The 13,973-nt window shown below is 44.9% G+C and overlaps 1 protein-coding gene across 15 annotated transcripts in view; it reads left to right on the top strand.

The window, feature by feature from the left end:
* MAGI2 (membrane associated guanylate kinase, WW and PDZ domain containing 2) overlaps positions 1 to 13,973 on the top strand; it is a 1,189,595-nt gene that overhangs the window by 139,085 nt on the left and 1,036,537 nt on the right. The window lies entirely within an intron of this gene.

Raw genomic sequence — 13,973 nt, 5'->3', positions numbered from 1 at the left:
TGGTTATAAGACATCCATTCTGTGACTGAAATGTGCCTGGTGTCTTACAATTCCAGTTCCTTCTGGTGTCTGAATGTTGGAGTGGCCCTATTCAGTGTTGTAGTCATGTCAGTCCCAGGATATTAGAGAGACAAGGTGGGTGAGGTAATATCTTTTATTGGACCAACTTATGTTGTGAGAGAGAGACAGAAATTCTAAAGAGGACCATTTGCTTTCCCTTCTGGAGAGGGCTTGGAGGAATACAGAGGCAAAAGATATGTTTTTGAAAAGTAACTCTGGATATAGTCTAGGACAAATGTTGACTTCAGAGTCTGAGGCAGATCCCTGGAACTCTGTCCTTTTAATAGAGGGTCTTTTTCTGTCCCTTTCCTCCTCCCTATTACATACTAAATAGCGATGAAGATTCCCTGCATTTCTGTTGTGCAATTTTTTATCTTGGGCCAAATATACTGAAAATGTATACATAATTTTCATAAAATTAGATAGATGACAGTTTCTCGTTATTACTATTCTATCAGTCTTTGCCGGGGCAATGGTCAGGTATATAAGGGCAAATCTTACACCCCCCCCCACCCCAAATGGCTTAAGCTCCAAAATATTACAGAACTGACATATTTTCCACTGCATGTGATTCCAATGCCATGGTAGATGATATCAGAACCACTATCCAAAAAGAGTGGAACTAACTTGTGTCCCCTTAAGGTGGATGTAAAACTGAATAGTCCCAGTGTCCATACAGTACTGGGGACATATCCAATTCCTGAGAAGTTGTTCTTGCACTGCATCTGTGCCTATAAAGGGTGGATTGATTATATGGGCCAATCTCTGCACCTCTCTACCCCGAAGTTAGAGTATGAAGCTTTAATAGTCTTGTTGATCAAATGAGTGAAGGGAAAAAAGAGGCAAAAACCTTTTAAGACTTCATCAAAATATTATTTCTTTGCTTTTAATACAATGCTGTTAGGGAAATACCCAGAAAATCCTGTAAAGGTATCCAGGAAATCATGTGAACGAGAGAGGGACACATAAACAATAGCGTTCTCTCTCTCTGCCCTTTCAAATAGTTATAAACCAAATACACCAATACAAAAGATTGTAATGAAGCTTTCTTCATTTGGGACTGGATCATAAACAAGAATTCCATTAACAAATTTGTACATCCCTTTCAATCTGTGCAGAAGCGTCTTCTGGACCCGTGTGGTGTGAGGCTGGGCCTTAAATAGCCTACGTGTTTGGGCTTTTCCAGTATGCATTCTGTACTTCTTCCCTAAGCTGTTGATCCTTTTGTGGCATCAGCTTTTCTTGGGTACTTCACTTGATCCATGGATTTTTAAGCTCACCAGGAAGTTCTTATCAGAACACCTGCTGTGAAGAGACATTCATTTTGTCAGATCTGTCACCCGATTCCAATCTGTCATGCCCCTTGTTTGGTTCTTTCCCCTAGCAGGCAGGACCACAAGAGTGCAGGTTGTTGATTGAACTCTACATATGACACTTCCAGCTGCTCTTTGCCTTTGCCTTTGCCTCTTTCATTTTTCCTCACTTGTCTGATCCCTGAGGTTATCAATATCTTGGACCCCAATCCTGCAAGTGTGCATATGCTTAACTTTATGCAAGCAGGCAGTCCCAGTTGAAATCAGTGGGACTATTTGCATATGTAAAGTTGTGGACATGCTTAAGTGTTTGCTGTTTGGGGTCTTAATTATTAAGATGCAATTAACTGTGCCAAGATTTGAAGGGTAGCCCCATATGGAAAGTCATCCTTCTGGACCAGGAGACACATAAGTTAAAAGTACTTCACTTGAAAAGAAAAATTGAATGCAGAATTACAAAACAGGGAATAACTGGCGAGATGGATTGCTGAAAAGGATCTGGGGATTATAGTTGATCACAGATTGAATGAGTCAACAATGTGATGCAGTTGCAAAAAAGGCTAATATCATTCAGGTAATACTGTACTTAGTGGGCTCGTTAGTGGAATAACAGGGATGAGTAAGCATAGTTCTCCAATATGGGGGGAGGGATAGCTCAGTGGTTTGAGCACTGGCCTGCTAAACCTAGGGTTGTGAGCTCAATCCTTGAGGGGGCTATTTAGGGATCTGGGGTAAAATTGGGGATTGGTCCTGCTTTGAGCAGGGGGTTGGACTAGATGACCTCCTGAGGTTCCTTCCAACCATGATATTCTATGACATTCAAAATTTCAATGAAAAACAGAGTTTTGGATTTAAAAACATTCCTCTGCAGTGCTAGGTACTCGCACAATAAAGCATTTGCCAATCCATGAGAAGCAGAACTTTACTAGAAATTAAGTATAACATCTATTTTCACTCTCCCAGGTGATAAAAACACACAAAGTAAACCAACAGCATAACTTTTTAAAAGTTAGTTAAAAAACTAAAGAATTTTACAGATCTAATAACCTAAGTTGTTCGTAATGGAAACTTTTTTTTATGCGACATTCCCTTTATACATAAGCTATAGGGGTATCTTTTTAATTTAAAATTAACTCAATCCTACATTTAAATGCTGTGTTATTTTAAAACACCTTAGGGTCACATATCAATAGATCTTAATTCCAAAAAAATGGATAAACATAGAATCATAGAAATGTAAGGCTCGAAGGGACCTGGAGAGGTCATCAAGTCCATCCCCCTGTGCTGAGGCAGGACTAAGTAAACCAGATAGGGGTTTGTACAACCTGTTCTTAAAAGCCTCCAATGATGGGGTGGGGGACTAAGTTCCACAACCTTTCTTGGAAGTCTGTTCCAGAGTTTAACTACCCTTGGAGTTGGAAATTTTTTCCTAATATTATTTCTAACTTAAATCTCCCTTGCTGCAGATTAAGCCCACTACTACTTCTCCTACCTTCAGAGGGCATGGAGAATTAATCACAATCCTCTTTGAAACAGCCCTTAACGTATCTGAAGGGTGTTATCAGAAGCCCCTGAGACTACTTTTCTTAAAACTAAAGATGTCCAGATTTTTTGAATTTTTTAACCTTTCCTCGTAGATCAGGTTTCCAAAACCTTTTCTTATTTTTGTTGCCCTGCTCTAGACTGACTCCAGATTCTCCACATCTTTCCTAAAATGTAGCTCCCAGAACTGGACACAGTACTCCAGCTGAGGCCTCACTGGTGCTGAGTAGAGCCTGTGTTTTATATACAGTATGCTCTGGGGGGGAGGGACGGGAGGCCTGGGACCCTCGCTGGTGCTGGGGAGGAGGCGTGTGGCAGCACGCAGCCTGTGACCCCCGCTGGTACTGGTGGGGGAGGGTTGGTGGGGATGGCAGGCTCCCTATCCGGCTCTGCGTAGCTCCCCAGAAGCAGCGGGCATATCCCTGGAGCTCCTAGGGGAAGGGAAGGTGAGGGGGGCTCTGTGAGCTGCCCACACCACGAGCACCGGCTCCACTGTTCCCGTTGGCCTGAAACCGCAGACAATGGGAGCTGCGGGGGTGGTACCTGCAGGCAGGGGCAGCACACAGAGTCCCCTGGCCCCTCCACCTAGGAGCTGCAGGAACCTGCCCTCCGCTTCCGGGGAGCCCCCCACCACGTAAGCGCCATCCTGAACTCCAACCCACTGCCCCAGCCCTGAGTTCCCTCCCACACCAAACTGCTGCTGCTAGCTCAGGGGCCCCCGCCGCGAAAGTCACAGAAAGTCACAGAATCCATGCCCCCTGTGACAGGCACACAGCCCTAATTATTAGCAAATAAGCCAGGAATCAACCTGGCTGATTATGGCTCATATTTGAAAGAAGGGCACAGACTTTGTCACTAGATGTTGTTGATCAATAAACTAACTTCTTTCATTTATCCATTTCATGCCATTGCTGTAAAAGGAATCTGAGTACTGCTAGACTAGGTTACTCACGTACTACTATGACCTATCCTAGGTCTTGCCGGCAGGATCTGGTTGCACTGGAAAAAGGAATTCCACAGGAGGTTTATTTCTGGGAGTGGGTGATGGTGGTGACGATGCATAATGGATTTATTTGATTTAATTCCTACTTTTCCCAATGTTCTAAGAATGAGTGAATTCTTCAGGAAAATGATGAATACAAATTCAGTAGTTATAAAATGATGCAAGGGAAATAACGGGGGTGTTGCTGCTGCTGGATTTTCAGAAGTTTTCTTTCAGGCAAAGAAAGGTTGTGATGGGGTACACAGACCCCACCTGGCCTAGGGCAGGAGGGAGTTAATTATTGGACTGTCTTGGAGCCAGGGGCTGACCCTCAAACACCTGCTGAAAGTGTTATGTCTGGCAGGAGAACCCTTAAGCTGTCCTAAATAATTAGGAAGGTAATAGAATACAAAGGGGAGGAAAAAGACTCCAGAAAAGGGGCGGCCCTTCGAGAGTTACAGGTTACTGGCTCTGCAAGTCCTGAGGACTGCAACTAGTCTGTGAGAGGAGAACTTGCTTTAAATATTCTGTGTGTGCATGTGTGTTGTTTATTGATACTTTGGGTCACTTACAATAAGACATTACATCTGTATTGTCTTGATAAGTATCTGTACACATCTTAATACAGAATTAACAGTATTAAGCAAAATATTGTTCATGTATGTTCTATCACTAATAGTTCCCCTTTTCTGTTAACCATTCACAACATTTTTGGGGGGTGAGTGGGGGGAATGGGAAGTGAAGAAAGCTAAGTGGGGGGAGGGTGGGAATGTCATTCAATCGTTATCCTTTGTGTATAACCTTCTGGATTATACTGTAAGTACAGGATTACCTGCATCTCAGTGATTTCAATCTTTCTATTGTATTGTTTTCCAGTGCAGTGTATATGTGATATTGTAGGGACCACCCACACCAGCAAGTGGTTTTGGCACTGCCTCCCCTCTGGCTTTGGGGTGACTTAATGCTGCGCTGCTATGGCTCAGATCCCTGACGCCAGGAGCCTACCCACAAGCATAACGTCTCATCTTGGCTCTCAGCAGCCTAGCTACTGTTTGCAGGGTGATACCAACAGCCCTTCCAGTCCCAAGTCTCCCCAAATTCATACTCTCCAAATTCTTAATTACCAGACTCTTGGCCCATTCTTCTCTGGTTCATCACCCCTGAAGGCGTGAAACCAGCCCCCCAGTTAGAATCATAGAATCATAGAATATCAGAGTTGGAAGGGACCTCAGGAGGTCATCTAGTCCAACCCCCTGCTCAAAGCAGGACCAGTCCCCAGTGTTTGCCCCAGATCCCTAAATGGCCCCCTCAAGGATTGAACTCACAACCCTGGGTTTAGCAGGCCAATGCTCAAATCACTGAACTATCCCTCCCCCCCAAAGTGAAGTTATCAGTTCACTTTGGGAGAAAGATACTTAACACAGTTTGTGCACCGGGGACCTGCTTGAGGTAAAAATAAAAGGTTTATATGATAGGAAGAACCATAGATTTAAAGATGAAACAGTAAGGGAAAGCAAACAACATGCAAGTTACACAAAAACCCAACTTCAAGCTTCACGTTTCCATTTTAGATAAAATCCCTTTTTAATACAAGTTATCTATTACCTTTGAGCAGTTGCCCAGCATATGCTCCAGCCCAGTGGTCCCCACACTTTGGAGGGTCATACCCCCCTTATCTCTGTCCATGCCCACTGGGAGCAGGGCTGCAGCTGGGGGTGGGGAGCATGGCCAGGAGTAAGGGCACTGAGGCTGGTGCCACAGCTGGAGATGGGTCTGGGGATAGGAGTGGGGCCAGGGACAGAGCTGCAACCAGGGCCCGAGGCTGGGAACAGGAGCAGAACTGCAGCCGGGCAATAGACAAAATACAATAGAATACCAATTGAAATTTATTAAATATTTTTGGATGTTTTCTACATTTTCAAATATATTTATTTCAGTTACAACACAGAATACAAATTGTACAGTGCTCACTTTATATTTATTTTTTATTACAAATATTTGCACTTTGAGCAATTGGCTGAAGTAGGGTTTAGTGGGCTTGTAGGCTCTAAAGTTTTACATTGTTTTGTTTTTGAATGCAGTTTTTTTTTGTACATAATTCTATATTTTTAAGTTCAACTTTCATGATAAAGAGTTTGCACTATAGTACTTGTATTAGGTGAATTGAAAAATACTGTTTCTTTTGTTTTTTACAGTGCAAATACTTGTAATCAAAAATAAATTATAAAGTGAGCACTGCATACTTTATATTCTGTGTTGTAATTGAAATAAATATATTTGAAAATGTAGAAAACATCCAAAAATATTTAAATAAATGGTATTCTATTGTTTAACAGTGCGATCAATCACAATTCCTTTTTTTAATCGCTTGACAGCCCTACTCATAATTAAGTTTAGAACATTACAAGCTTTTGTAAAAGACGTCTCTTTTTATAGCACAATTAAAAAATCAGAATGATTGTATTCAATGTTAACTACATATTCTTTGGGGTTCAACCCCCCTGTTCTCTCCTTTGGGGTCGATGTGATCCCCAAAATGTCATTATACTACTGCTTGTATCCATTTTTGTGAATTTGTCTGGCAGTGTTCTCACAATTTGTCTTCCATTATAAGAAATTGGATAAATAGAATTTTTTGTCCCCTATAGTAAGAATTGTTGCCTGGGGCCACAGATTTTAGATTGCTATAAAGAGCAAGAATAGGAGGTAGCTTCCTTATTCCAGCTTTGAATATTTTTTTTAACAGACTAACTCCCTATACCTGTGTCTTTAAATCCTGTTTGCTATCTATGTAGCTTGAGGATTGTTTCACAATTTGTTTTAACCAGCCAGCAGTCCCATATCGTGTGTATGAAAGAGGGCCTGACTTTCATTTCGTACAGATCTTTGGGGCAATATTATATTTTATTATATAGATGTAAGCGAGGGAATGGTCCCACTGTTGTGGGGAACTTTCCTGGCTTATACACTACCCCGGTGAAATGGGCTAGCGAAAGGATCTGAGTCCTCACTCCCACTTCCTTTACCCAGAGGCCTGCCTGACCTTGAGGGCTCCCCTTCCACGCTCCTGTGTGGCAGAGTCCTCGTAACCCAAACAAAGCTGGGCCCAGGATTCCTGGAGGGCTCGACCCTCAACCTTGTCATGGTCACTTAGGGCAGGGGCTAGGGTGTCTCCACTCCGGGGTTCTCTCTCTGCGCTGGACGCTTCCCTAACCCACTGATCATTACATACAGTTCAAAGCAAATACAATTTATTAAACAGCAACTAATTTTTGAAAGAGGGAAAAAATGGGAAAGGTTAAAGGAAAACGTGTCACCCCGCTCTGTGGCATGGGGAAGTCCCAACCAGTGGTCTCTGGAATGTAAGGGAAGTTCAGTTTGTTTCTCACAAGTCCCAGGCCCTGGCTGCGCTGCAGGAATGTTGCGAGTCCGACACTTGCTCTGGTGGTGACCACACACCCTCAGGCTTAGGTGGCAGGACTCTTCTTCCCAGCGTCACCCCCACCCCGTCGCGGTTACGATCCCCCTCCAAGTCTGGCCTACAAGGTCCCTTGGCTGGGGGCGTCTCCCTGCGCTGGGCCTGCTGCCCAGGATCCCCCTTTGCTCTTCCCAGCTGCTTACCACATTTGCTCCAGCTACAGCCCCAGCACTGCTGCTGCTCTGCCTCCAGCCCCCTGGTGCTGGTTGCTGCAGTTCTCCCAGCACAGGTCTGCTCTCTGGGCTGCGTCTGTGGCTCTGCTCCCATCACGGACCGGCTCCCTGGGCTGCTTCTTGGCTTTTTTTGCTGTGGCCCTGCTCCCAACACGGATCTGCTTCCTGGGTTGCCTCTCTGGTTCTCCCTGGCCGGCGCAGCCCTCTCCCCAGCTCAGTTTGGGCTCCTGCTCTCTCCTTAGCTCTCCACTCTCTCTGAGCCAGGCAATTCAAGCTCACACAGAAGACAGGATCTTCCTGGCCTCCTGACTCCCTTATTAGCCTGCCTGCTCTGGCAATAGGGTTGCCAATTCTTGGTTGGACGTATTCCTGGAGGTTTCATCACATGCCATATTATTTAATTAAAGATTAATCTTTAATTCCTGGAGACTCCAGGGCAATCCTGCAGGGTTGGCAACCCTACCTGTCAATCCGGCTGACCTGGAGCATTGACTTCTCCTCATGGTTCCTGGGGACTGTCATTGTCACGGTCCTGATTTCACATTTCTTTTGGTACTGGGAGCTAGCCAACCAAAAAAACCTCACTGAGTTTTAGTAAGGGGCCAACAGTCCCCTTACATAGAGATGGAGAAACATACATTCTGTAAAACTAAAAAGTACTGAACTTCCACTGTTTGGTTAGTATTAGAGCCAATATTTGTCTTCATTATCTGCTGTTATTTTACACTTAGTCTGCACTTCATGACTTAATAGCTTTTTGTGGTTTGTCCTTTAAAAACATAGTCATGAGATTATATTTTCCATATCTAATCTCGATTGCTGAAACTTCAAGCCCATGTATAAAATATTCTAGTACAGGTAATTTTGCTGGTTCTTATCTTCTCTGAAAGCATTTTAATAAGTAAGCAATTGTATAAACTCATATTATGCTTTTCTCTTTTTAATATATCTGCTGCATCTGTTTGTTTTAAGGGTTGTCCATTCTTAAAGAAATCCTTCCACTTATCATGGTGATATTTCCCCCGAACATCTAAAAACTTCCTTATTCAACCTGAGTTTGAAAGCACTGTTTTGTTTTGTTTTTGATATTGCCAGGATCTGCTCTTTTTGTTTTATCAAGGGCATCACATATGCCCAATTAGTAAGTACACTTTTAAGTAATGGGTGATGTTTCATGGATGCCAGAATTTTGGGATATAAATCTAGCACACAATTATATAATGAGATCAGGTTTACCAGTTTCTGTTCAATCTATATCCATGATGGATTTTCAGAGAGATCCATTCCAATACCAGTCTAATTTGTGTTATCCTATATCTCTAGAATTCTGGTAGCACCAGGCCTCCCATCTCAATTGGACTTTCTAGCCTTTCTGTTTTTATTTTGGTATCCCATTTGACCATAGGAATCTTTGAATAACTTAAAATTTGCTGAACAAATCTTTGGGAGGTGTAAAGGGAATCATGGAGAAGGGGACATGCATTTAAGTACATGAATTCTACCTATGAAAGTCAATGGCAATAATGTCTGAGTTTTCAGGTCATTGTAAACAATTTTCATTAATGGCTCAATATCTAATTCAGGGGTCTCAAGTTCAAATGACCACGAGGGCCACATGAGCACTAGTACATTGGCCCGAGGGCTGCATCACTGACCCCCCCACCACTACCCTGGCCCTGCCCTCACTCCACCCCTTCCATGAGGCCCCGCCCCTGCCCCACCTCTTCCCTGCCCCCATTCCAACCCCTTCCCCAAGTAGCAGCACAGAAGTAAGGATGGCACAGTATGGTATTGCCACCCCTACTTCTGGGCTGCTGCCTGCAGAGCTGGCCCCTAAGTCAGCAGCCGCCACTCTCTAGCCACCCAGCTCTGAAGGCAGCAGCACAGGAGAAAGATGGCAAGGTATGGTATTGCTACCCTTACTTCTACACTGCTGCTGGCGGTGCTGCCTTCAGAGCTGGGTGCCTGGCCAATAGCCACCACTTTCCGGTCGCCCAGCTCTGAAGGCAGCACAGAAGTAAGGGTCACAATACCATGACCCCTCTAAAATAACCTTGTGACACCCCCCCCCAACTACCTTTTGGGTCAGGACCGCCAACTTGAGAAATGCTGGTTTCCCCCGTGAAATGTATATAGTATAGGGTAAAAGCGCACCAAAGACCAGATTTCACAGGGGGATTCCAGAGTTCATGGTCCACAACATGTTTTTCATGGCTGTGTGTGTGGTAGGGAGGAGGCCTTTAAAAAGGAGAAACTAATCATCTAGGGTGAGACTCATCATGAGCAGGAGACAGCTGGAGTCACTCCTGAAGCCTCAAGTAGGAACTCTCAGTCAGGAGATCTCTGCCCCCAACCCTATGGGGAATGCAGGGCACTCCCACGGTAAGGCTGACAGAATGAGCCCAATTCAGTTACTCAGCCAGAAGGACTCCTAGAAAACTGCTACATAGCCATGAAGTAAGAAGGTATTGCTGGCCTTTTCTCCTTTTGACAGGGTCCCTTGCAAGGACTAAAAAACTGGGTTCTGAACATAAGCCACCCCAGTGTAGATAACTGAGTGTGGCCAGGGTCTCGCACTGCCTGGGAGAAAAACCTAAAAGGACATTATAGTAAATCTGGGCATTTTCAGATCCTGCAATTTGCTACCTCCCAGTTCTTCCATGTTTACATATTTGCTAGTTTCAATTGCTTGGAAATACTTGGCTAGTATTTTATTCATCCTTTTGAGTATTCTGTTTTTGTCCTTTAGTGTGTGTGTGTGTGGCAGGGGGTTACTAGGCCCCTTGAGGCCCCCTGCTGGAGGCCTTGTGGTCCTACCACACTCCACCCCAGGAAAGTAGACGTGAAGATGGGTCCTCCAGGCCTGCCTAGAGAGGCTGCAGGGAAGCAGCAAATCAGAGTGCAGCAGGCTCAGATAAAAGGCGTTGCAGGGGGTCACCAGGTTAGTTCCTGCCTTGGTCCAGAGGGGGTAAGGAAGGGTGCTTAGCTCTGCTCACAGGAGCCTGTGAGAGAATCAGAAGTTTTGGCTGCATTTTGCTTTCTGTGAGGAGTAAGCAGACCTGAGAACGGTAACTTCAAAGGACTGGGTGACAGGGAAGAGACTTGATGGGAAGAAGCTAGTAGAGTTAAAGCAGCTCATAGAGTTAAAGGGAGTAGTGCATGACTGCTGTTTGGGACTGCAGAGACTACTCTGGGTCCTTGGATTGGGACCTGGAGTAGTGGGCAGGCTGTGGTCTCCCCATGGGGGAAGTGGCCTTAGCCCCAATAGGGGGATAAGACTCTACGAAAAGACTGAGAAAGGGGCTGGAATTTAACCAGGCCCAGAGATGGGCCAACCCTTTGTTAAATTTTGTTTCTCTGGAAGGGGACTGAACTTAAGAGGTGACCTGGCTGGAGAGTTGGGATGTGGTGAAGACAGAGTCCCCAGGGACAGAGCCCTGGGGACAGTGCTCTACAACAAGGCAGGGAAGGACTTAAAGCTAGCCTAGAAGGGGCTGAGAACTGAGCCCAGAGACTGGATGAGAAGACACTAACAAGGGCACAGCCATAGATCTCTTGGACCCTTTGTTGCCCTGGAAGAGGTTCATCCATTGTTGACCATGTGACTTAGCTGGAGTGCTGAAAACCTGCCTGCTGATGTCAACAACCTGGGGGGCACCAGGAAAAAAAGAAAATTACAGCACCACACCCAGCTAACAGGAGGTACTCATGAGTGGTGAGTGTACCCTGTCACAGTATGGTATTGGTCTTCTGTTCGTTTCAGAGTAACAGCTGTGTTAGTCTGTATTCACAAAAAGAAAAGGAGTACTTGTGGCACCTTAGAGACTAACCAATTTATTTGAGCATAAGCTTTCGTGAGCTACAGCTCACTTCATCGGATGCATACTGTGGAAAGTGTAAAAGATTTTTTTTTTTATACTCACGAAGCATGAAAAGCATTTTATACTCCTCCCACCCCACTCTCCACGAAATCAGTCTGGCTAGTAAAAGCCAAAAAATCTTTGTTTGGCACAGTAAGATTGCTGTGTGGTGTGGGCTTTTTTTGTTTTGTTTAGTGCTTGCAATGCTCTCTTATTTTGCATTCTTAATCTCTTGAAGCGAGTCTGCATTATTAGTCAAATAATATTGCTTCTGCAAACTGTAAATCTGCTTCTCTAAATCTACTTGATTTTGCTTGTCCTTTCCCCCCAATAACTATTATGAGGTAATGTCCTCTTATTACTCTGAAGTTGTGAAGCCATAATGTCACAGTACATAGTGCACAACAGAAATTTGACTGGTACCCTGATCCAGTGTGCCCTTTGTCTCAATGTTGTCCGATTTGACCAACAGATTCAGAGCTTTTTGGATTCCATGTTGCAAAGTATTTTATGAGGCCTTTTTGCCTTTTGGTCCCTCTGGCAGCCCTAGCAGCCTAATATTTTAACTATGGCCCCTGTTTTCAAAGTCTTCTGGCTTTTTTCAGTCACTGTTTTGACTTAAGACTCCAGGGCCACAAGTCCGTCCTTCCAATCCTAACTCTACTCTTCAGTGCTGGTATTTCTAGAGTCTGTGTCGGTAATGGCTACTGCTGGGTCAATTATTTGATTGCTGAGTCGCCTTCTGACTCCTTAGGTTGCATATTATACTTTTGCCTTTCCTTCCCCCTTTGCTGTGGCTTTTGTCCAGAGTTGCCAACCATTACCCACACTTCTGGGACTGACCTAGTAACTATAAGGTCAGCTGCAGGACCAGTCTGTCCTGTTCTGTGTTGTGTCGCTGTTGGTGCTCTCTGTGACCCTCCTGGGGAGGATGAACTGCCCAGGCACTCCACCTCTCAGCTTTCTGGCAGGAGAACAGGTTGCTGCAGAGCCAGTGAGTCCTGGCAGAAGGAGGGCGAGAGAGACCCCTCAGCCAGCTGCAGCTTCTTGCAGTCCTCTTGGGGAATGGTGGGGGGCGTGGGCCAGCCATTCGCTTCTTGTCAGTTTCTCAGCAAATAGGGAGAGCTTGTCTCCTGCAACCACATCTTGGGAGGTGGGGTGTGTGGGACGCCACAGCCTTTCACTGGAATACTGTGTGCAGTTCTGGTCTCCCATGTTTAAGAAGGATGAATTCAAACTGGAACAGGCACAGAGAAGGGCTACTAGGATGATCCAAGGAATGGAAAACCTGTCTTATGGAAGGAGCCTCAAGGAGCTTGGCTTGTTTAGCCTAACTAAAAGAAGGTTGAGGGGAGATATGATCCCTCTCTAAATATATCAGAGGGATAAATACCGGAGAGGAATTATTTAAGCTCAGTACCAATGTGGACCCAAGAACAAATGGATATAAACTGGCCATCGAAAATTAGATGAAGGTTTCTAACCATCAGAGGAGTGAAGTTCTGGAATTGCCTTCCAAGGGAAGAAGTGCGGGCAAAGACCTATCTGGCTTCAAGATTAAACTTGATAAGTTTATGGAGGAGATGGTATGATGGGATAACATGATTTTGGCAATTAATTGATCTTTAACTATTCATGGTAAATAAGCCCAATGGCCTCTGATGGGATGTTAGATGGGGTGGGATCTGAGTTACTACAGAGAATTCTTTCCTGGGTATCTAGCTGGTGAATCTTGCCCACATGCTCAGGGTTCAGCTGATTGCCATATTTGGGGTTGGGAAGGAATTTTCCTCCAGGGCAGATTGGAAGAGACCCTGGGGTTTTTTCGCCTTTCTCTGAAGCATGGGGTACGGGTCACTTGCTGGAGGATTCTCTGCACCTTGAAGTCTTTAAACCATGATTTGAGGACTTCAATAACTCAGACATAGGTGAGAGGTTTATTGCAGGAGTGGGTGGGTGAGATTCTGTGGCCTGCATTGTGCAGGAGGACAGACTAGATGATCATAATGGTCCCTTCTGACCTTAATATCTATAAGTCTATACGTCCCAGAGGTGAGGCAGATGAGCATCTGTGGCCATGCTGCCAGTGTAGCTCTGGAGGGGGTATGTGGAGAGAGGCTTGGGGACTGCTCTGACCACCTCTAGTCTCACCTATCCCCTGCTCTTCTGGACTCCCCCAGCTCTAATCAGAGGTGTAGTGTCAAAATGGAGGTCTTTACTGGAAAATTAGGGAAGGGGTGACTGGGAGCTCATCAATGCTGCTTCCTCACTCTGCCATGGCAGTCAGATGAACACTTCAGACTTTTGTCCACTTGCTGTGGGGAAGAGGAATGTCCTGGTTTCCTGAGGAAAGAGGGAAAATCTAAGGGCAAGCTGTCCTTGGGTTTTGGTTTCTCCAAGTAGTCTGCTGACCATTGAACCGCTGGTTGAGTGGGAGACTCTCTGACTATGGCTCTTTAAGGTTAGAGTAGGCAGTTTTGGAGACTACCCATACCTGACTCAGTGATGATTCTGAGTTAAATGCTTTCCCTTGTGAATTTAAATTTAAAAAGTATTTCCTTTGTT

This window comes from Caretta caretta, chromosome 1 (assembly GCF_965140235.1).
Source record: "Caretta caretta isolate rCarCar2 chromosome 1, rCarCar1.hap1, whole genome shotgun sequence".
NCBI classification, from domain to species: domain Eukaryota; kingdom Metazoa; phylum Chordata; order Testudines; family Cheloniidae; genus Caretta; species Caretta caretta.
This window is presented reverse-complemented; position numbering and strand designations above follow the sequence as displayed.